This window comes from Lissotriton vulgaris, chromosome 10, assembly GCF_964263255.1.
Source record: "Lissotriton vulgaris chromosome 10, aLisVul1.2, whole genome shotgun sequence".
In the NCBI taxonomy this organism is placed as follows: domain Eukaryota; kingdom Metazoa; phylum Chordata; class Amphibia; order Caudata; family Salamandridae; genus Lissotriton; species Lissotriton vulgaris.
In genome coordinates this window covers 928,338,232-928,361,088 of record NC_141698.1, presented here as the reverse complement: position 1 = coordinate 928,361,088, position 22,857 = coordinate 928,338,232, and the positions used below count along the sequence as shown (strand labels likewise).

Sequence of the window (22,857 nt, the reverse complement as noted above, 5' to 3'; positions counted from 1 at the left end):
AAAGCTCAGATGAACTGGAGGGGTCTCTCACCGTTTTACCTAGTCAAACTAGCCCAGGGGGTAATGTGGTGCTAGCAGAGATGGGGGCAACGAATACTCTTTTGGAGGTGGCTCAGACTGCACTAACCGCTCAAGATGGCCTGAAGGACGCAAATAAAGTTAAGACACCGGGTGCGCCTAAAGTTCAAAATCAATTTCCTCTCTTTGAGATAAAGCCCACTATGACCATCACTAGTAGCCTGGTCCAACCTGTTGCTTTTACGGGACTAGGCCATACTTTGGAGACATTTGCTGATACGCTGCTGCCAGGCAATTTATGCTCGGGGTCAAAAGTGGCAGCCACTATCTCATCACATGGAGACAAAAGCCCACCACTTGTAGGTCCAAAAGTAGAGGAGAAGATAAATGCCTCACTATTACAAGTTGATCTCAGATCTGCGGGTTCAGTGTATCCATTCAGTCCTATTCTTGATATGAACACCGAGACTGTGGGGGAGTTGCAGAGGTCTGTTAAAGATATGTTAAATCTGATTTTAGATGAAGTCAGGGAGATCAAAAAGTTCCAAAAAGCTGAACTGGCTTTAATACACCAGCGATTGGATAAAATTGAAGATCTAGTGTCCACTTTCCCTGCTCGTCTACAAGAGGCAAAGGCCAGAATTTCTAGTCTGGAAGATCAGATGACAGAGGATAAGAAAGATCTCAAAGCTGTGTATAAGTCCTCAAGGGCATTGAAAACAAAACTAGACGATCTAAAAAACTATAATCTACGATCTAACCTCAGAATAATGGGGTTCCAGAAGGAATTGAGGGATCCAATACGCTCCACTGGGTCACCTCTTTTACAGCATAAAGTGATCCCAGAATTTAAGGGTGACCTCACAATTACACGTGCTCATCGGGTCCCGGCTCAGCCGTTTCCCAATTCTACACTCCCACGTACCATTCTGTTAAACTTTTCAGATGTTAGGATAAAGGAAGCAATCGTGTCCAAGGCTATTCAACAGAGACAATTTCCTGTTAATGAAACTATTAAATGCGGGATCTTTTCTGATATGTCCGCAGCCGCGGCTCGTAGAAGGAAAGAGTTTGTCAAAATTTTGCATTTGCTTAAATGCCAAGGGAGCTCAAGCCACGATTGCTCAGCAGTCAAAGTTGAAAGTTTTGGTTAAGGGCAAATTTCATATTTCGTCAGATGTGGCAGAAGCCCAGGAGCTGCTGAGATATCACATGGCTAAAAGAGCCTTACTTTGTTAAGTTATATAGTTTTGTGCGGATAATGCGCTCTTAGAGGCTTGTGGAGGGGGAGGGATGCGGAGCAGGGTGCTCAGGGGGTTAAGGGGTGTAATAACACAACACCTCAATGTTAGGGGTTAAGGCTCTGTGGCTTGCGTAGGGGAGGGAAGTAGGTGCAGAAGATCGGCCACAGGACAGGGGGGGGCGGGGGGGGTGCAGGGGTCGGGGGCACGGGTGGGTGGGGTGGGGAAAAAAAGAACAAAAAATGTAAGTCCTTGACTTGAGATCATTTTTTTTTTTATTATAGAGTTTTTCTCCCAGATACAAGTGAGTCTGGATAGACAAAGAATGGGTAGTATTTTTGCAAGGTTTCTTCTAAAAAAAAATTTTAAAAAAAATTAAATATTTTTGAATATCTACTAGAATGGGTCTGAAAATTATTTCTTTCAACATTAATGGGCTAAACAATAAAAAAATGCGAGCTATTGAAACATGGATTAAGTCTGAAAACCCTGCTGTAATACTGTTACAGGACACTAACATTCCAGTTACTAGAATCGAAGAGTTCTCTAGGTTTAAATCATGGCTATTCTTTGTGTAATGAGTCTCAGCGGGGAGTGGCGCTCTTCTTAAATAAGCATGTACACGCTGAAATTATTCAGACAGAAGAGTGTGGTTCTGGTCGTTGGTGCTGGGCTACATGCAAAATTAAAAACAGTCAAAGACCTATGACTTTTGTGAGTTTCTATGCCCCAGTGAATGATAACCGAGATGTATGAGGATCTGTTTCAATCCCTACTGATGGTCGGAGGGGATGTCGTCATCGGTGGCGATTTTAATATTCTCATGAATTCGAAGCTGGACTCTACTACTTCTTCAAAAAAGCAGCTTAAACCTAAATCATTTAGATCTATTTCCAATGACGTGACAATATTGGATCTCTGACCATTGGCGTAGGCAAAACCCATTTAAAAAAAAACAAAAAGAGTTTACCTGTTGGTCAGGGAGGTTTAAGTCTTTCTCCCGCATCGATTTCTTTCTCGTAGCGAGACAACTCAATTTTTCTTATCAAAACATTCTGCACAATGGGTTTTCTGATCACGCGATGTTAGTTATCGAATTTGCTCTGGGGGAAAATACGAGAGTCCCCAAACGTTGGGTGCTCAATAAAAAATATTTGTATGATGAAGCGTGGGTTGCATCACTAAAACTAGAGATCACAGATTTTATCGTCCGTAATATTGACACAGCTCCTCTAAATATTGTCTGGGATTCTCTGAAGGCCTTTATTCGGGGTATAGTTATAGGGAAAGACGCAGGAGAATGGTCTGCTGCTAGGGATACAAGCATTTGCAATGCAATAGGTCTCGCAGCGTTAAAGTTTGAGTTACTGGCATTGTAAATGAATGCTTTGCATCAATTTATTTTCTTTAATTTGCAATTGGTATATAAACATTGTTTGTGAATGGTTAGATGTTGCTTATGCTAAGCAAAGTTGGCAGTAATAGAGTGCTAGTCTTGCTTGTTATAAGCATGCTGATTTAAAGCACTCTGATACCTGTGGGTAAAGTTTGCGCCATATTAAAGTGATAACTAATAAATAAATTTTTAAAAACCCTACCTGTACCACGTCCACCAGACCATAAATAACGTGCAAAAACAAAAGACCGCTCACCATCTCCTTCTAGGAATGGGCCTGCCCACTATGATCCCATACTGAAACCCCCAGCAGGCAATAAAAAAAAATAAAAACATCGGGGTGGAACACAAACAATATAAAATAATGGGTTAGGCATATAAATATGAAAACGTTTGGGGTAGATAGGGCGAGACATACAATTTAACAATAATAATCCCGAGTAACGATTTAGTCCTGATTAGCATGACGATTGTGTGTTTGATGGTAGCCAAGTAGACAAAATATTTAGAACATTGAACAGACCGGGAAGGCTCAAATTAAGGGGGTCTCGCTACAAGCAGGAGAGGAGAGAACGGGGATGGAGCCCCCAAATATACTGTGAGAGTGGTCCGTTACCAACGCTACCCGCACCCCATTTTTCTGTACAGTACACACAACAGGCAGAGAACACTTATGTCTGCATGCTGAGGAGGGCGGGGGTGCTCGAGCAAGCCATCATGCCCGTGTGCACGCCAGGCAAATGTACATGTCGGTGATATTCTGTGTAAGTGGAGAGTGGTTACTGCCCTGCCAGCTATTGAGGCAGAAGTAGGTATACCCACAACTCCGTGAGGCACGTAGTGCAGAAGTGAAGACATGGGGGTGGCGAGGGGGGTGCCTTCTTGGAAGCAATAACATGTGTGACCATTAACGGGGGAGGGGGAGAGTGGGCTTCCCGTGGGTCTGTAACCCGGCCTGAGTGATGTCCCTGTCGGATGGAGGAGAAATGCAGAGGGGTGGACAGACATCCGGCTTCAGGGCATAAATGAATGAGTGGGTAATTATTGGGGGGTTTTAAAGAGCTGACTTGGCGCCTTTGGTCCTGTCGCTGCCTCCTCAGTCATGCCCACCGTCACTGGCCTCCATCCTCCCTCCTGTCTGTATTCCTGTCCTGTCCTATCAGCGCCCCTCCCAACCCTGCCTTTTGTTAGTCTTGTCTGATGTCACTACCACGGTCCTGCAGGTCGTCACTGTCACCCGTCCCTGTCCTGTGTACTGGCACTGCCCTCCAGTTTAGTCTGCCGTCCCTGTCCTTCCTGCTGCCACTGGCCTCTCTCAGGCCTCCCGCTGCCACTGACCCCCGCCTCCCCCCACCACGCCGGTCGGACCCCCAGCCCTCCAGGAGATCGCATTCACTGAGGACAGAGTGCTGTTGTCCTGGGAGACGTGTTTGTTGTCTGCAGGCCCGGGGTGGGCAGGGATGCCTGTGCTGGGAAGAGCATGAGAGGGCGGGCATTGGCACAGTTAAAAAAAAAAAAAAAAAGGAAAAAAAGTGCTATGATGCGGTCAATGCTGGCAGTGTCATAGCGCTGCAGGAAGAGATTAAGAGAATGCAAGAAATATGTAAATTGGTTTTTTCTCCAGAAATTAATGTATGCATCGGTAATGCGCGCCAGCTTGATATAAGAGGTGAAAGGTTCAGTCTGCAGTGTGACAAAGGTGCGACACCCTCGACACAAAAAGCCGCCAGGGACAAAATGAGAGAAGAACTACTGCAGCTGCTAATTAACAGAGCAAAAAAAAACCAAGCACTTTATTATCCAACGTCGGAGCCTAATCCGGGTAATTATGCTAACACCACGGCTGCCAAATGCACTCGGCCACTATAGGAGGGGTCCCACTTAATTCAAGCCTCGCGCCGCCTTGTCAGCCTCTCTCCCAGCCAGTGATTGTCCGACGAGCGCGAACAGCTGAGCTTTTTTTTTTAACCTGCATCATAGCAGAGAGGGAGTAAGTACGTTTTATTTGTTTGCGCAGTTAATTTAAACCATTGCAACAATAAACCAGAATATATAAAAAGAGCAATACGTTTAAGAAACAGTTCCACAGTGCGAGAAATCAAACGCTGTCTTGTGTGCAAATAAAAACAATCATTAAAGAGCTTCATTTCAATCACAGCCATCTGCTGCAATTTATCTGCTGTCCTTTATACAGAGAGGGCAAGACGTTCGTACAATATACCATTATTGGTGGGCGGCTCGAGCTCGTTTCCAATGCCCAAAAGCTGACTGAACGATTTTATTGAAATACCATTGTTGGCAACCCTGGGATCTGCAAGCCGGGTCAGAGGTGCATGTGCTGAGGCATCTGTGCACTGAGGACGGCGACAGTGTGCTGCAGGGCAGGATGGGGGTGTGCTGCGGGGCAGGATGGGGGAGAAACTGAAACCTACAAGGCGCACAGCATTCAGAAGCATGGCCTCGTTGGATTCCGAGGCGCGCCTTGGTACTGGGTCGCGCGCGTGAGCTGTCTACGTTACAAGCTCACGCGTGCGACTCAATCCGAAGGCGCGGGTCGAAATCCGCCGCAGACAGAGAATGCAGCGCGCGTGGCCAGGTCTTGTAGCCACATTCCAATCCCGGCAGCTATAGTTCTCTGGCGAGAACGCTTTCGTGCGTTTCTAGCCGAGATCTAATAAAGCACTCGTTACAACGAAAAATACAGGTTCTAACAGACCTGCGGCAGCAGAATCCCTTTGGCAGTGTTCAAAACCAACTGAATGAGGCCAAGCGGGAATTGAGCGTACATTTTTTTGCCCAGAGCGAGGAGATTTTTTGCAGGCAATCACAAAAAGTTTATGAAGAAAGTAATTTTACGGGGAAATTTTTAGCCTGGCAGGCCAGAGAACAAGCGGTCGCAAATTTGATTCGCTGCTTACAATGCCCAGCTACTCATACGGAGACATCGAAGTCGGCTGAGATAGTGCTGTTAATGCTTTCCCATTACAAGAAGATGTATAGTATACAACATCATAGATCACCAAAAGTTAACTGATTTTTAGGTCTCGCGACCTATCAATGCGCGCAAGCGCATGGAGCGGAGGGAGAATTCATGTCTCGAAAATCCTCGTCAAACCAAGGGCTTCGTTCCTGCGGTTTTCTTTAAGTTCACGTGAATCACGTGACCAAACAAGCACGCGCATTCACGGCCAGCCCAGCACAAAGGGCTTCTCCTCCCCTAATTATTCATGGCCGGCCGTACTTTCAGTTTCCCGGCCGCTCTCCCCAGGCAGCTTCCCCCAGGCCGTAGCAGCACTCCTCCCACACCTTTGAAGTGAAGCTTAGCTTCACTTCAAAGGCCCCTGCTGCTTCACACCGTGTCGCATTTCTCCTCCCCCTCCCCTTCTCTGCCTTCCCTCCGTCTTGTTGGTCTTTGTCTTAGCCTGCTTTTGACTTCAAAACAGAAAGAGCCACTGGTACCTTTCATTAATAATATTGTGCATGGGTATTTCTTACACTTCGTTGTATAAAACGGCAGTCAAATCTTTCTAAAGTGTCCTCATTTTAAACGTCATTAACTTGTGTGTGCCACTGCACGTGTACTAAGTACCTGGCACACTTCCGACTTGTTGAAGCATTGAAAGTTCACTTTGTCGTTAAATTTGACTGGTCTGCTCACACTGCTGGTCGTTCCGACCCAATGTTTAGATTGATTCTGGTTCGTGTTGTTGTTCTGGTCACCCTTCCGTGACTCACAGTACTTTGCGAGCACGGTGGGGCCGCCCCGGGCTGCACAGTGAACATCTCCAGCGATGGGAGTGCACCAAAAACTCTGCACACAGTAGGTTACCAAAGACTATCTGGCTCATGGAAAGGAAATGTTTGCTCAACTTATATCGATAGAGAGAAGGCGTAAGATTGTCCTATGTCATCATCTGAAAATTAAATCACAAGTGTGGATAGGCCATCTTAATTTAATTTTACACAGGGGCACATTATATATTAAGCGAGCGTGATTTACGAATCACAACTGCAATCGATCAGACACTTTGAAACATACACATTTTAAAAGGTGAAAGCGGCAACTAATAACTTTGCTTATGAAGCAATCCCTTGTTTAAAGAGGAGTTACATTGCCACAGCTATGAGATAATGTAAACAAAGTTGGTTCCTGCTGAATGAGCTAAATAGATCTGTTGGTTTACATTATGATAGCTGTTCAAACAACCGCCTTTATTACGAAAACTAGATAAACGCTCTTCTGCGCTAACTTGCAGTTCCGTCGTTGCTGTCGCCGTCTGATAGAGTTCTCCTATAAAGCCACTCCCAGTAGTAACGATTGTTCTCATGGTTTTGTTCTGATGGTTGTAAAATCAGTTTTATTCTTTTGAACTTTTATACAACACACCTACAGTTCAGAAATGATATGCATAGCGGATACGTTTTTACGATTGTGTGTTTTGAAAGGGAGTCAGCGATACAACCAAACGTGCAGCCTGCGGCACTGACACCAGGAAAGCGCTTTGATCTATATCTCTTCCCCTCTCCCACTCCTTCCTCCCACTTGCTCCTGCTGAGCCTCACAAGTGGTTGCATCTCAGCTACAGACTTCCTGGCTCGCAAGCGTTATGTTAGAAGGCCAACAGTCTATTTAATGCTGCCAACTCCTTCAGTTTCCTACCAGGGCACCCATCATGGGGCATTACAGCACCTCATCCCTCTGCATTGATAACTGCGTCACAGCTCACCTCTCGTTCCTAAGCCTCCCGCAACGTCCATATTAGACGCTGCTTCTCATTCTTGTGCCTCACCCCCTGCCCCAACAGGCTCTCGCTTTTTTTGTCACAGCATTGCCGTCCCATGCCTCACAGTATTACAACTGTGTAACAATCACACCACGGGACACTCCTCCATCAAGCACTTCGCATCTCAATCACCCGAGAGGCATAGTTGGTGCTTTTTTAGCAGCCTGTGCGTTACAGCACAAGTCAACATCTCGACAGGAATAGTAAGGCACTATGTAAATAAATATATACATCCTGTTCATGCCACCCTGTTAGCCTATTGCAATTGCGTCACATTGCATGGCAATACTGCATCTAGCGCTTTGCATCTCACCAGACACCTCTTAACTGCGTCAGAGGTGACCTCAACAGTATATATGGTGCTTCCCAGCCTTGTGAGTGGCACTCAACAGGACATACACACACAACCACACACACGCACACAACCTCCCACACACGCAACCCCCCACAACCCACATACAACCACACACACGCACACAACCTCCCACACACGCAACCCCCCACACCCCACATACAACCACACACACACAACCCCCCCCACACACACACAAAACCACACACACAAAGGCACACACGCAAAACCCCACACATGCAAAAAACACACAACCCCCCCCCCACATACACTCTCAACCCCACATACACTCTCAACCCCCCCCCCCACACACAACCCCCCCCAAACACACAACCCCCCCCCCCACACACAACTACACTTACACACAGCCCACACACTGCCCCCTCACGCACCGACCCCTCACGCACCGACCCCTCACACTCACACACCGACCCCTCACACAATCACACACAACCCTTCACACACACAACCCCACACACACACACAACCCCACACACACACACAACCCCACACACACACACACACAACCCCCCACACACACACAACCCCCCACACACACACAACCCCCCACACACACACACACAACCCCCCACACACACACAACCCCCCACACACACACAACCCCCCACACACACACAACCCCCCACACACACACACACACACAACCCCACACACACACACAACCCCACACACACACAACCCCACACACACAACCCCACACACACAACCCCACACACACACAACCCCACACACACACAACCCCACACACACAAGGATAGCAAAACATAGCATAGCAAAACAAAACATAGCATAGCATAACAAAACATAGTATAGCATAACAAAACACATACACTACAAATACCACTCAGTGCCACATAATTACGCGCAACCATTCAACAACAACTGGTTTAAATATGTTCTCTCAATGTTTCAAGCTTTATTACAAATGTCACAAAAAGATGTTAATATTTCACTTCTGTTCTTGGATTTTAATCACAATAAAATACACTGAACATAATCTTCACAAAAGTTATTTACAAAAGTTTAAGCTATTTCCATTATAAATTAAAATCACTTTTATTTACGTATTATTTAAAACAATTAAAAGCCATTGTAATTTGTAATATCAATACATCTAAGTCACGTAAATACAAACATGTTGCATTACAAATACTATAGGTGTCACATTTGCGAAAGTTATAACTATTGGCATTGTAAATGACAAAGCTATTAATTTAGCTATTTTCAAAACCAACACAAATTAAAAAAAATGTCATTTACAAGACCAATAGCTCAAACTTTCCTAATGCGAGACCTATTGGCAACGCCAGTGCTTGTTTAGGTAGACACGCGTTGCCTACTCTCTCTCAAGTAGACCAGTTGTCAATGGCGAGCTTATTTTCAAGGGAAGAAATAGAGCTGGTGGTGAAAGACCTCCCAAATGGGAAGGCTTGTGGCCCTGATGGGCTTCCTGCCGAATTTTTAAAGCTTTTTTTTTTTGTTCTTTCGACGATTTTTTTTTGCAGTTATTAAATTCTATGTTGGATGGTGGTCCAATTCCAGGTTCTTTTCAGGAAGGAACAGTGGTAAGCTTTTTGAAGAAGGGGAAAGAACCTAAAGATCCTAATTCATATAGACCGATCACATTATTAAACTCTGATAATAAAATTACCACAAAACTATTATCTCGTTTTAATCTTATTTCAGCAGATTTGATCCATTCTGATCAAAATGGTTTCATCGCAGGCAGACAATTGATAACTAATACTCACTATTTGACTGAGGTACTAGATTATTTTGAGACACGTGGGTCCCGGCATTAATTTTGTTACTAGATGCGGAAAAAGCTTTTGACTTGGTGGTTTGGGTCACAATTTTTATTATTTTACAGCATTTCGGGATCCCAGAAAAAATTATCAATTTAATTGAGAATCTCTACACGGGTGCCAAAGCCAATATCATTATCAATACAGCCATGGTGGGACCAGTGTTAGTCAAGCGGGGCACAAGTCAGGGATGCCCACTATCACCAGTCCTATTTGCTTTTTTTTTTTAATTGAACCATTAGCCGTTGCAATTCGGAATTCTGTAAATATTTCTCTTCCCGTCACTATGGCCAAGATTAAATTATATGCTGACGATATTATGTTGTTAATTAAACCGGATATGAAATCTCAAGTTCAGGCACTACAGATTTTTGAAGATTTTAAGGCTTTGGGGGGATATCGGATTAATAAAAAGAAAACTGAAATGCTGGTTTGTGGTGGTATAGATCCCGAACTTCATCCTGATTTAGGTAGTTGTGTAAATAATAGACCTAAAAGATATCTAGAGTTTTTTTCTGCTTCAGTTAAAGATTTGTATAGACTTAATTTCGATCCTCTTCTTCAAAAAGTTCGCACAATGCTTGCACGGTGGAATTCACTGCCTTTGTCTATTCTTGGACGGGTGGCGCTCATAAAAATGTCCATCCTCCCTCTATTCAATTTTTTGTTTTCAACCATCCTGTACTTTTATTTCTAAAGTAGAATCTTTGTTCTCAGCCTTTGTTTGGGCAAAAAAAGACACCACGAATTGCAATAGGGACTTTTTACGAGGATAGGGAGAAAGGATGTCTTTCTTTACCAAATCTTAGGGATTATTACAACGCATATTTCGCACAGTATCTGGCAAGATTCAAAAATCAAATTCAAGGTCAGAATTTATTTATACTTTTTTTTTTTTTTATTTAATTTGTCTAGAGATTGATACCCACCCCTCTTCAGGTACTTAAATCACCCACATTTGTTTGCTATAAGATATTGACCTGGTTTTTCAAGCAACGTTCTGTCATGCTTAAAAGATATTTTCTTCCCCTCTTTAATTTTATAACTCCCCTGAGCAGTGCATTCTCATTCTTAGGGATCAAAATAGGATCGGAGATAGTTGAAAATTGGGGGCGGGCTGGGTTCACTAAATTAATGGATTTTGTAAAGAATGGTTTCTGGATAACCCCGACAGAGATGGCAAGGCTAATTTAGGGGAATTTCCTCCTGATAGGTTCTTATAATTTGATTTATAAAATTTTGGCACAAATGGACCCAATGCAGATTAGCCAACCCACTAAATTGACTAATTACCTTTTTGTCGATCCATTGGTAAAGAAGCCGGGGGAATGGAAACGCTGCTTAGCACAGAGTTGGGAGATGGATTAAAGCTCCAAAGCAATCAGAAAATGGCAGGAACAAGAAAGCCATGGGCTATCTCCGATTATTTGGAAGGCATTAATACATTTAATGTTTGTGTTTTAAGGGGAGCCAATTGGCGCAGAATGTTATTTTTTACTAAATGGCTTCTGTATCTTACTCCGGCGGCTATCGCCAAAATGTAAACTAATACTCCATCTAATTGTTTTCGCTGTTTACAATATGCCCCGGCCAATTGGTCTCACATAATGGTCCACTGTTCTAATATTATGGCATTTTGGGATGAAATCTTGGTTTTTCTCCGAACTTATTACAAGATTAGGATTTTCCTGAATGTCAAATTATTGTTGCATGGTTTCGATCCAGACCTTAAACTTCCAGACCAATTGGCAAAACTTAAGTACATCGTAATGGTGGTGGCCAGGTCATTGCTACTGCAGAATTGCCTCTCAGAACGGATTCCCTCGGTACAGGACTGGTTTCAGAAAGAAAAAAAAGAGTTAGAAAAAGCGAACAAATGTATGCTCAGAGGATTGGAGAGGTGAGAAAATGTGAAAAAATGTTGGGTCTATATTTCGATTAGCTGTTTATAAGACTTTATAAATCAAAATTGAATGTCATGACTGGCAGTTCTCCTCAGTTGATTTTGTTACTAGACTATGTTCTATGCTATGAATTTTTTTTTCTTTTTCGCTAACCTTGTTTGTATGGTATGAATAATGATGCTATCAAGGACTTCAATAAAAAAGTTAAAAAAAAAAAAAAAAAGATGTTTGAAAGCAATATACCGTTACAGCCGCTGGAACTTTCTTGTTGTGGGGATATATAGGACTTGCAGGTTCACCAAGAACATGACGAACCCAGAGCCAATAACTGAGCAGCGTCTTGCGTCAGATGCCTCCTATGTATCCGAAAATGACCTGGTTTTGCAAGAAGGGTCACGTGAGATTATGGTTCCAGCCTGGATGGCCATCTGGGGAACCCTACCAAGCCCACACATTTCTGAAAACTAGAGACCCGGGGGAGTTCAGGGAGGTATGGATTGCGTGGATCCCCCAACGTTTCCTTACCCAGAACCCCCTGCAAACCTCAAATTTTGAGGGAAAAAAATCAATTGCTTTTCAAATTTCTGTGAGAAAAAGTTGTAGGATCACCGGGCTGACACAAATTTCCTACCACCCAGCATTCCCCCAGGTCTCCCGATAAAATAGTACCTCAATCATGTGAGTGGGTCAAGTACCCAAAAAGTATTGTGAAAACTTCAAAAGTACCTAACATGAAACAACCTGGTTTTACAGTGGGGGGTGGAACCTGGGTTTTGGGTTTTTGGCCTTGGGCTCGCGGCCATCTAGGGAAACCTACCAAACCCACACATTTCTGAAAACTAGACATCCTGGGGAGTCCAGTGAGGTATGACTTCCGTGGATCCCCCAACATTTCTCTACCCGGAATCCCCTGCAAACCTCAAATTAAATAATAAATCGCTTTTTCCACACATTTTTGTGGGAGATCCCTGCGCCGGCACAAATGTTTTACCACCCAGTGTTCCCCTTGTTTTCTCGAGTAAAATTTACCTCACTTGTGTGGGTGGACCAAAGACCTGTGACTGGGAAGAGACAAAACCCTAAGGATTAAAAGGATAGCACTGCAAATTCTAAACGCTACATTTAAAAAAATATATGTTTTTAGCAGATTCTGCATTGGACAGCACACAAGTGAGGCATCATTTTACTCTGTAGACCAAGGGGAACGCTACGTGGTAGGACAATTGTGCCGGCACAGAGATCCCATAGAAAATGTGTGTAAAAAGTACTATTTTCAGCAAATTTTAAGGTTTCCAGGGGATTCTGGGTAGGAAAGTGTTTGGGGATCCACGCAAGTCATACTTCACTAGACTCCCCATGGTGTCTAGTTTTCAGAAAGGTGTGAGTTTGGTAAGTTTCCCAAGAAGGCTGAGAACCCCGGGCCCAAAAAAAAAAAAAAAAAAAAAAAAAAAAAAAAATCAGGTCTCCCCTGCAAAACCAGGTCGTTTTTTCATAAGTAATTTTGAAGACTGCACAGTACAATTTGGGCCATTTCCTGTTGCAGCCACTATGTCTACCTACACAAGTGAGGCACCACTTTTAGTAGAAGACCTGGGGGAATGCTAGGTGGTAGGAAATTAGTGTCAGCCCGGTGATCCCACAACTTTCCCACACAGAAAAGTGAAGAAAATTTGATATTTTTTTCCGCTAAATTTGAAGTTTGCAGGGGATTCTGGGTAGGGAATCATTGGGGGATCCACGCAAGCCATACCTCACTGGAATCCCCAGGGTGTCTAGTTTTCAGAAATGTGTGGGTTTGGTAAGTTTCCCTAGATGGCTGCTGAGCCTGGGGCCAAAAACCTAGGTGCCCCCCCCCCCTCTCTTGCAAAACCAGGTCATTTTGTGATAGGTAATTTTGATGTCAACACGGTACGTTTTGGGCCCCTGCCTTGTCCCGGGTAGTTGACCCACCCACACAAAAGAGGTACCATTTTTATCGGGAGACTTGGGAGAATGCGGGGCGGTGGAAGTTTGTTGTCACACACAGGTTCCAGAACTTTCCATCACAGAAATGTGGAGAACTTTTTTTTTTTTTTTTTTTTTACAAAGTTTAAGGTTTGCAAGGGAATCTGGGTAACAGAACATGGTAAGAGCCACACAAGTCATCCCCATCCTGGATTTCCCTGGGTGTCTAGTTTTCAAAAATGTAAAGGTTTGCTAGGTTTCCCTAGGTGCCGGCACAGCTAGGGTTCTAGGGTTCAAATCTACAGCTAGGCACTTTGCAAAATAGGGGTCAGTTTTCACTGTAAAATTGTGGTGTGTCCATGTCGCGTTTTGAGCCGTTTCCTGTCAGAGTACTATGCCTACCCATACAAGTGAGGAACCATTTTTAAATCGAAAGACTTTGGAGAATCTGGGGTGGGTGGAATTTTGTGGCTCCATGCAGATTCCAGAAATTTCCATGTTTTTTTGGACTAAGTTTGAGGTTTGCAAGGGATTCCGAGTAAAAGAACCTGGTGAGAGCCACATAAGTCACCCCATCCTGGATTCCCCTGGGTGTCTAGTTTTCGAAATGTATAGGTTTGCTTTGTTTCCCTAGGTGCCGGCTGCACTAGGACCCAAAATCCACAGGTTGGCACATTCCGGAAAAAAGTCAGTGCCTAGTGGGCTTTCTGCCGCTCTGGGGAGAGGGAAATCTGGGGCTATTACCCAGACATGCCCCCGAGGAGGACAGAAAGACTGGGGCTATTCAGTCAGTCAGTCAAATCACTTTATTCGATTTTTAAAAAATCATAAGGCATAAAACATTATATAAAAAGCCTAAAACGTTTTTGTACATACATAATTGATTCGTATTTTTAAAATTTACAAGCACCATGCTCAAACATTTAAGAAACATACAATGCAATGCAAAAACACGGGCGGTAAACAGTGTGGACTGGGCGGTTACTTTAGAGGTATAAATACACTAGATACCACTTTTTTTTAGTTTTAATTCTCCATGCTGCCACCAGAAAACTTGCCATTCCAAATATAATGCGGGTACTACTCGGACTGTAGGTACACTCGGGCAGGCCTGACCTGCACAAAGCCAGCCTCTTTCAAAATTGGTAGCAAATGTCTTTGCCTTGCGTCTATAGCCCACAGAACATAATAAAATGCATGGTATCCTGTAAGGAAAAATTATCACATTTACAACATGGGCCCCCTTCTGGTTTACACCAGGAATGATAACTGCCTAGATAAAAATGGATCAGATTAAATCTACGTTTAGTTAATACAAATCTGTGGAAAGGCTTAGTTACAATCCTGAGATATGGCTCAATTGAGGGAGAAATTACTAGTGTATAATGTGATCTCACAGTGGATTTTAACAATTCTTGGTCCTCCCGAGCTAGTCTGGCCCTGTCCATAAAATGCTTTTTGGTCCAGTTTACATCCTCCCTCCTAATAGTAGATGGTACCAAGAAGAGTTCTGGACGTCCCAGCTGTGCAAAGGTGTTTCTCACATACTCCAACCAGGGAATAAGCTTAGCATGGTCCAAAGACATAACATCAGTTAGAATGGCATGGTTAAGGGTTAACTCTTGATTCAGCCATGTCTTTACCCAGAATATTAATGGGGCCAGTGTAAGCTTGTCAGTTATGTAGTCCAAACCCACCTCACAATGAATGGAGAAGGTGGGGGTGGACTGAGGAACAGACAAGAGAAATCTCAGGAACCCATTTTCCACCTTTTGGTTCAGTTCCTGAGACGCATACCCCCAAATGGGTGAACCATACAAGGCAAATCGGGGTACATTTGGTATCGTAAACTTTGAGGAGCGCCTCCATAGGCCTGGCTCCTAGTCTTTTTGAAAACCCTAAAAAGGTCAGATGTTGCTCTAGCCAAAGATGTACTCTTGGCCTTGATTTGGGGGCCCCACGATCCCTTCTCATCAAAAATTACCCCTAGATAGGGGAAAACTGTAACCCTAGAGACCTCCTCGCCCTTGCACATGAAAGATTTAGTTGGCTTTTATTTCTCTTGGGACCGACCACCATCGTATGTACAGGCTATCAGGACTGCATCGTCCGCGTATAGGAGGGCCGGTAGTCTTACCTCCCCTACACGCGGAACGTCCACCTCCTCTGCCTCTAGATGTTTACTCAACCATTTATATAGATCGTAAAGAGGAGGGGGGCCAGGATGCAGCCCTGACGTACTCCTCGTTCCGATCTAAAGCGGCAGGTGCACCTTCCCTCATTGGTAACCCTTACAGATGCGAACAACTCCTCATGGAGAGACGCTATGAAATTTACCAACGATAGTTCAATCCCTATCTCCAGGAGGATAACCCAGAGTTTGGCCCGGTTTACTAAATCGAAGGCCAAGGAGAGGTCCATAAAGGTCAGGTACAAAGACCCCTCCTTGGCTACCGTGTATTTTGAAATTAACAAATGCAGGTTAGAGCACTGGTCCATGGTGCCTCTCTTTGCTCTAAAGCCATACTTGATGTTAGATAGGCCTCCATGTTATCCCTTAATTTGAGCAATAAGACTCTGCCTAAGATCTTAATGGCAGAGTCTAGGAGGGAAATGGGTCTAACACCCCGGATCATCGCGCCTCCCCTTTTTAGGTTTCGCCTCGTCGAAAGCTGCGGAGCGCAGCTTTTCGGCGCAGGCGAACACTTTTGAGAAGAGTATGTGGCTTGGTCACCGCCTCTCACTTCCATTGGCTAGCTCCATAAATGGAGGCTAGCCATTGGAAGTGAGATCTGTCTGTTATGGTTCGAGGCGATTCGTGGGCGTTCCGGCGGTTTTTCTCATCCTGCCCCTTATCTCACGGCATGCGGCTGTGGGCGGGTGTTTTTTTTTCTGTGATGTTTTTGTCTTTTTCGAGTGGGGGAAATCCACTGACGAGTCCACCATCCTTCGGCAATTCCGTTGCCTCTGGAGTCTCTTGCTCGTGACGTTCAGACCCGCAATCCGCGCTTCTAGGTTCGCGAAGTCCGAACTTGCAGTTTCACACGGTGTCACAGTGTACAATGGCAGGACCACCAGAGTCTTAAAATTGACGATTTCCAGGCAACAGTACTTCCCAGTTTGGGGTCCATCCGTGCTAGCATTTCCCAGTTCATAAGATGACGGGTCACTAGTGTTTCGCAGTTCACAGCGACGTCGAGGCCACTAGTAATATGCAAACATGTCCAGACCACTAGCGCTTCAAAGTTCTCTGCGTCAAGAGCGCTAGCAAGACGCCCGACCCACTAGTGCAGCGTAAATAACCGTGTCCAGGCTACAGCCACCGCACGACAGCCGCACACCAGGACTGACCACTGCAGCACATCAGCCCATGGCCTTCCTGTATCCTGCATGCAGTGCTCCGTAACCCCATCCGTGGCTATGGGGACTTCAAACGCCCTACGGTTCCCAGCCATCCCCACCTCTTCCCAGCCCCTCCCCCACTTTCTAGACGGCTCCTCTCCCTCCTAAGTTTCAGTTCTCTCTTCCCACCGCCCCTAAAGCTCTTCGGTGAATTATTTTGCACGTAAGTGGTCTGCCCCGCCTAAATCTATGTGCAGTAAAGCAGTGAAACGCAAATTTGTTGGTAGTAGATTCCAACACAGGCGCCCATACTTTTTACTAGAGAAGGTAACAATAGTACGTGGGGATTTAGCGATCTCCCGAGGATCACACTACGCGAGAAAAACTGGGAATATAAACCTGTGATCTTTGTTCCGCAGTTCATAGTGCACTGTACCATCTGTATAGTGGTTCAGAATCCCGACGGAGTCACAAAGCGCTCCTATGTGAATCAGGGTGACCGTAACACCTACACACACTACAAATCGGGCCTCCTTTCAACCTGCAAGAAAAATAATTTAAAAAACACATTATCTGCAGGGTGTGAAAAATCGGAGAAACCCCTTAATACAACGCTAGGTGCCACCCGAAAATGTTTGCACAGTTCTGGCACAGACTGGTCTGATTGGAGTGGGAGATGTTCTGACTCGTGTGATCCTGGGCAAATAACCTGTTCCCAATTGCCTCGAACTGTACACATGCCTAATGGATTTACAAAGTGTAAACCACGTTTGATTTAATTATGTAAAAAGCTAATATGCTGATCCAATTAAATGTTTCTACCCGAAGCCCCTCCCTATCACCTCCGGGCTTCAACAGTGCGTGCTTTCGCCCACAGTTCCTCAGAGATTCCTCGAACCTGAATAAAGGTACAGGGACACAGGCAGCACTTGGAGCGGTCACTGTGGCCTGCTCCCACAGCCTTTGTGACCTCCTCCTAACCCTACCCACAACTGAAAATGCCCACTTGCATGTTTTTGCCAATCATGTCTCTGAGAGATTCTTCCAGTCCGGATAATGGCACAGTAACATACTGCGACCAACCCCACACACAGTATTTGTGACAGTCACTCTGACCTCCTTCTAGCCCTACACAGAAGTGATCTACTTTTTAGGCATATGCACACTATGTAAAACTCACTGTGGAGAGAGATAATGGCTCAGGTGGGCGACCCATCACCTCATGCAGTATGGTGTAGGTGAGCAGAAAGAAAATGTGATCGATACTGAATAGACCAATAAACGGAGGGGGGTGAATAGCATACAGCTTGGAGCAATGCATCAGCCCACACCATCCATTGGCTCTCTTGCACTTTGAGTGACAGCATTTTTTCTTATTACAAGTACAGAGCAGTCGAGCTGCTGGGGCCACTTCTTTATTTTTATATATTTGCAGTTTTTTTTTGCATAATTACGTATGTTTGAAGAAAAAAAAATTTAAACAAGCGCTGGCTGGCAAAACCAATACGTCTCACCTATACGAGATATTGCTTTTGTCAATGTGTTTTTAGCCATGTTGTACAGCAGTATTGTTGCTCTGCAGAAATACCTGAACTTATTTTAAAACCCCACTATGATGCAGTCAGCAATGGCAACGTCATAGCGCTTTTTTTATTGCTGGCAGGAGGCAGGGTGGGGCAGGAGCCAACACTGAAGTGGAGTGGAGGCAACAGGTAGGGCGGAAGACGTGGGTGTAAAGCGCTTAAAAGTGGGCAGTGGTGTCTAGTGTCTATGTAATAGCTCGTCCGTAGGGTACAATAGGTCTCACATTTGCGAGAGATTAAGCTAATGGCAATGTAAATGACAATGCCATTTATTTATGTTTTCAAAACCAACACATAAATACAAATTGTCATTTACAATGCCAATAGCTCTAACTTTTCCAAAGGCGAAACCATTGCATGGTAAATGCTTGTTAAAAATTGGTACAATGATTGAGGTGACCCATGTGGACAGAAAGACTTTGCCATTTGCAGCTGAAAACACGTGTGCGAGGACCCTAGCCCTAAGTTTTGGAGAATGTCTGTAAAAGTCCGCTGGAACACCATACAGACCAGGGGACTTATTTTTGGACGACTCCAAAATGGCTCTCTCCACCTCGGCCTCATAGAAAAGTAGGGGAGCACATTCAGGTGCCGTCCAAGAACTGTGTTGAGCTCCAGAGGTTGACTCTCCATACACCTCCCTGAAATGGGTGACCCATTTGTCATCAGGGATGACACAATCCATAATGGAGTTATCTTGCTCGGAGAAAAAAGGCTGGTTTATTGTGGCCCAAAACTTTGAACTATCACGTAAGACATCAATGGAGAGTAATTTCTCCCAAGCTGCATTTTTTATCTCAGGCTTCCTCCCATTAATTATGAGCCTATACTCCTTCCTTTAACAGGCAACAGCTGCCTTATGCCTCGGGGTAGTTTTCAGAGCTAGCAATAGGGTCCTTTGTGCCTTAGAGCACTTAGAATCAAACCATCTTTGATGTTTGTTGTTTCCCTGCCTTGGTTGAGCTATCAGGGCTTTGGATATTTGTACACTGATGGCCTCAAACGCCCCCATAATGTCGGTGATTGTGGCAAGATGATCCTGACATGTAGCCATGTTTCCCTCAATTTTAGGGAGTAGATCATTGATGAAATTTTCGGGGACTACCTTGGTCCATTTTAACATACGCCCTTGATCCGCCGTGCGCAAGAAGGGCCCTGTGGGAACAGGGCTGAGCTTTGAACCCATGGAGTCACCCCAGGACACCTCCATCAATACTGGGTTGTGGTCGCTGTATATTGAGACTGATGCTTTGTAGGATCCAACCTTGTGTAGGATACCCAGCGTCACAAAGATGTAGTCGATCACGGAACCAGGGTCAGAGCCCTTGTAAGTGATTGTTCTGGCCCTCTCCTCAGTGTTACAGGGTTCAAAGAGATTGAAATTAGCCGTCAATTCTTTGAAAGCCTCCCCTGGCTTGGTATGTTCAAAGTGGGGTACCACTGAACCAACTGGTCCTTCATGTTCACCTAAGATGCACAAGTCCCTACAGAGATGTATGTTCAAATCTCCCAATAAAATTCTCAAAGTTAGTGTGATTATTTTGACTGTATGTGAAAAGAAAATTACCCAGGGCTTCAATGTGTTCGGTCACAATATCTCTATCCCAGGAATTATAAAAATTGATAAAAATGTGTTTGCTAGATGGGGAGATTACCCTTCCACAAATAATAAATTCAGTGAACTGGTTATGAACATATTTAAGGACCCCTTAAGGGTTAATGAAAAAAGGAAAACAAGGCCACCCTTTGCTCTGCCAGCAGTACTAGGGGCGGCCGGGATAGAAAAGCTAGTAAAGCCATCTAACCAAAAGTCGGAAGTTGTATCCCAAGTTTCCCAAGTTTCCTGAATGGCTAGGATATAATGGCTAGAAATAAAATCAACCCAGACTGCATCTGCCCTTTTCTCTCTAGATCCAGCTATATTCCAGCTAAGAATTTTGCATGTCGCTAATTCATCAGGAACAGAAACCTCGAGCATGGCAGGCTGCGTTGGAATTGGCTGTCAATTGATTTCCTCGATTGTTGAAAGAGGGGCAAAGAGGTTGCTCAGGACTGGCCCGCATCCACCCCAGGGATGTATCAATTGGCTGAGGGTGAGAAGCTGGCTGAATTCCTTTCCCCCCTTCTTCTGTGCGTTCCAGTCTACTCCCTCCCGGATCACTAAAGGGCTACTTCTCCTCCTTATGGGGACTGGGGGATGGGCCATGTGTAGCCTGCCAGGGAATGGGTAAAAAAAAAACAAGGGGACCGGTCTCATATGGCATACCGCCGATATGTCAGAGCCATCCCAGAACAGTCGGTCTGCCAAAATTTATTATCACACAGTCCCCCTGTACCATCTTGGGCCGTCTCCCTATCCATCCCACCCTTCTGGCAAATATAATCCTGTTCGAAATATTGAACCCACCACTGCTCGCTTCCATACACCACAATCTAACCTTATTAATTAAATCTCGGCAGACTCCAATACTCCCTCTTCCAAGGGGGATACCCCAATCAATATAGCGGTTAGAGGGGCAGCCTCTGGGAGCAGATCCGATATTGTTTGACAGCCCCCTACACACCTCGAGGGAAGATTTTGGGATATGAACAGAGCTGCCTGCGTTGCCTGGGGTCAAGTGGGCTGCCTCTGCAGTAGCACAGACTATATGAGAAGCTGAATTAGAGGTCCTGGTGCTGATGATATCTAAGCCTCGCCCATCCTTAGGTGGTGAAGTTCCCAGTGAGCTTGGCCATACATCAGATATTGTACTTTGCGAAACCACGTCCCCTCTATGTAAGGCAGGAACAAAAGTCAGATCATTAACAATTTTATTGATTAGGGAACATTTCTTTAGTAAGCCAGCAAGGCAGGTGTTCAAAGTTTCCACGATGTCTTTGGCTATGCCCACCAGTAAATGCTCAATGCGAGCAACAAACAAAGACTCTAGCTGCTCACCAATGTTCGGAGCAGTCCCGTTAGTAGTGGTCTTAGTACCTTCCATTTTTTCTTGATTTATCGTGGGCCGTTTTCGGTTAGGGCCAGTAACCTGTGGGCCCTGCAACACCGTCGGAGCTGCGATGGAATCATTAGGGGGAAAACAGTTAGGCCCCCAGTCGACATGGGGTTGGCCACAACCACCTTTGAATGTGGGGCGCATGAGCTCGGGCTAGCGGCTGTGTAAGATTAGCTGACAAGGAAGGAGCCAATCCCAGCTGATGTTCTGCGTTCGCGATCTCCTTAGTCAATGCCCCAATAGCTGAGAAAAGGTAAGAAATGATGGACTCCGAGTGTCTTGGCACCTTAGCCTTCTTCCCCCTTCCTCTACATTAACAGCTTTCTTGCGCTTACCCATGGGTGCTTGTAGATGTTAGTGGGCTGGCCCTGCCCTGCCTCGTCCTGTCACTGTCCTTTGCCCGGGCTTCTCCCGCGCGCGACTCGCAGAGCAAGAGGTGTTCCTGCTTCTTTAAGCGCCTCCGGGCGCGCTGGTGGCGTGGAGAATGTGCGCTGCCCCCGGGGCTGCTGGGATATGTAGTTCCCTACTCGGAACTACGGCCGTTGCCCTCACGGCGCTGCGAGTTTTGCCGTGAGTCCAGCCTTTTCCCTCATGGCGTTTGGATAAGGTTAGGAGCCAATGCCCCCACAGTCTGCAGTCTGGTCTGTTCTGTTCTGTTCTGTTCCCTGGGGCTATTCTTTTGGGAGGGTGGGGGCATTGGGATGCCCATTCTGGTCAGCCCCCACCCCTATGTATTAAATAGCCAGCATAATCATTGGCGCATAGGGGACTCTTGGCCCCCCGGGGGAGCAGATCAGGGGCTACTGCCCCCATCTGCCTGCTGGGAGGTGCAGAAAGATTGTGGCAGCCCCCCCCCCCCCCCCCTCAAACTTTGGAAGAAAAAAAAAAGGCCCTGGAGGCTAGTGGGCTATGTGTCCGGGGGGCGCAGATATGGTGCTAGTGCACCATGTGCCGTCCTGGGAGGGGCAGGAAGACTAGAATTTTTTTTTTGGGGGGGGGGGGGGGGGGCAGCCCCACACCAACCTATAGATTATGAAAAATAAAAAAAAAAATAGGATCGGCGCTTAGTGGGAATTCTGCCCCCATCTGCCTCAAGGCTTATTTCAGTTTCACAGATATGACGCCAATGCAACGTGCGTGCGGACCGTCATTTCAGGGAAACCATCTACACAGCCTCAGTAGCTAGGGAAGCTCTTCCCCAGCTCCCAAGGCAGTGTGTGTGTGTGTGTGTGTGTGTGTGTGTGTGTGTGTGTGTGTGTGTGTGTGTGTGTGTGTGTGTGTGTGTGTGTGTGTGTGTAAGGGGGGGGGGGGAAATCCCTCTGGTGCCTGCCCCAGAGGGATTTCTAGTGCCATGTGATTGGATAGCTAGGGGCCACCCTACGCACATGAGCACTGGTGAGTAGGACGGCCCCCGGCCATCCAATGCACCGAAGGGGCTAAGCAAGAACAGCTAATGGAGAGAGTTATTCTG

General features: G+C 45.5%; 1 protein-coding gene across 1 annotated transcript in view; it reads right to left on the bottom strand.

Moving 5' to 3' along the window:
- RPA3 (replication protein A3) overlaps positions 1 to 22,857 on the bottom strand; it is a 43,020-nt gene that overhangs the window by 6,403 nt on the left and 13,760 nt on the right. The gene's annotated exons all lie outside the window — the stretch shown is intronic.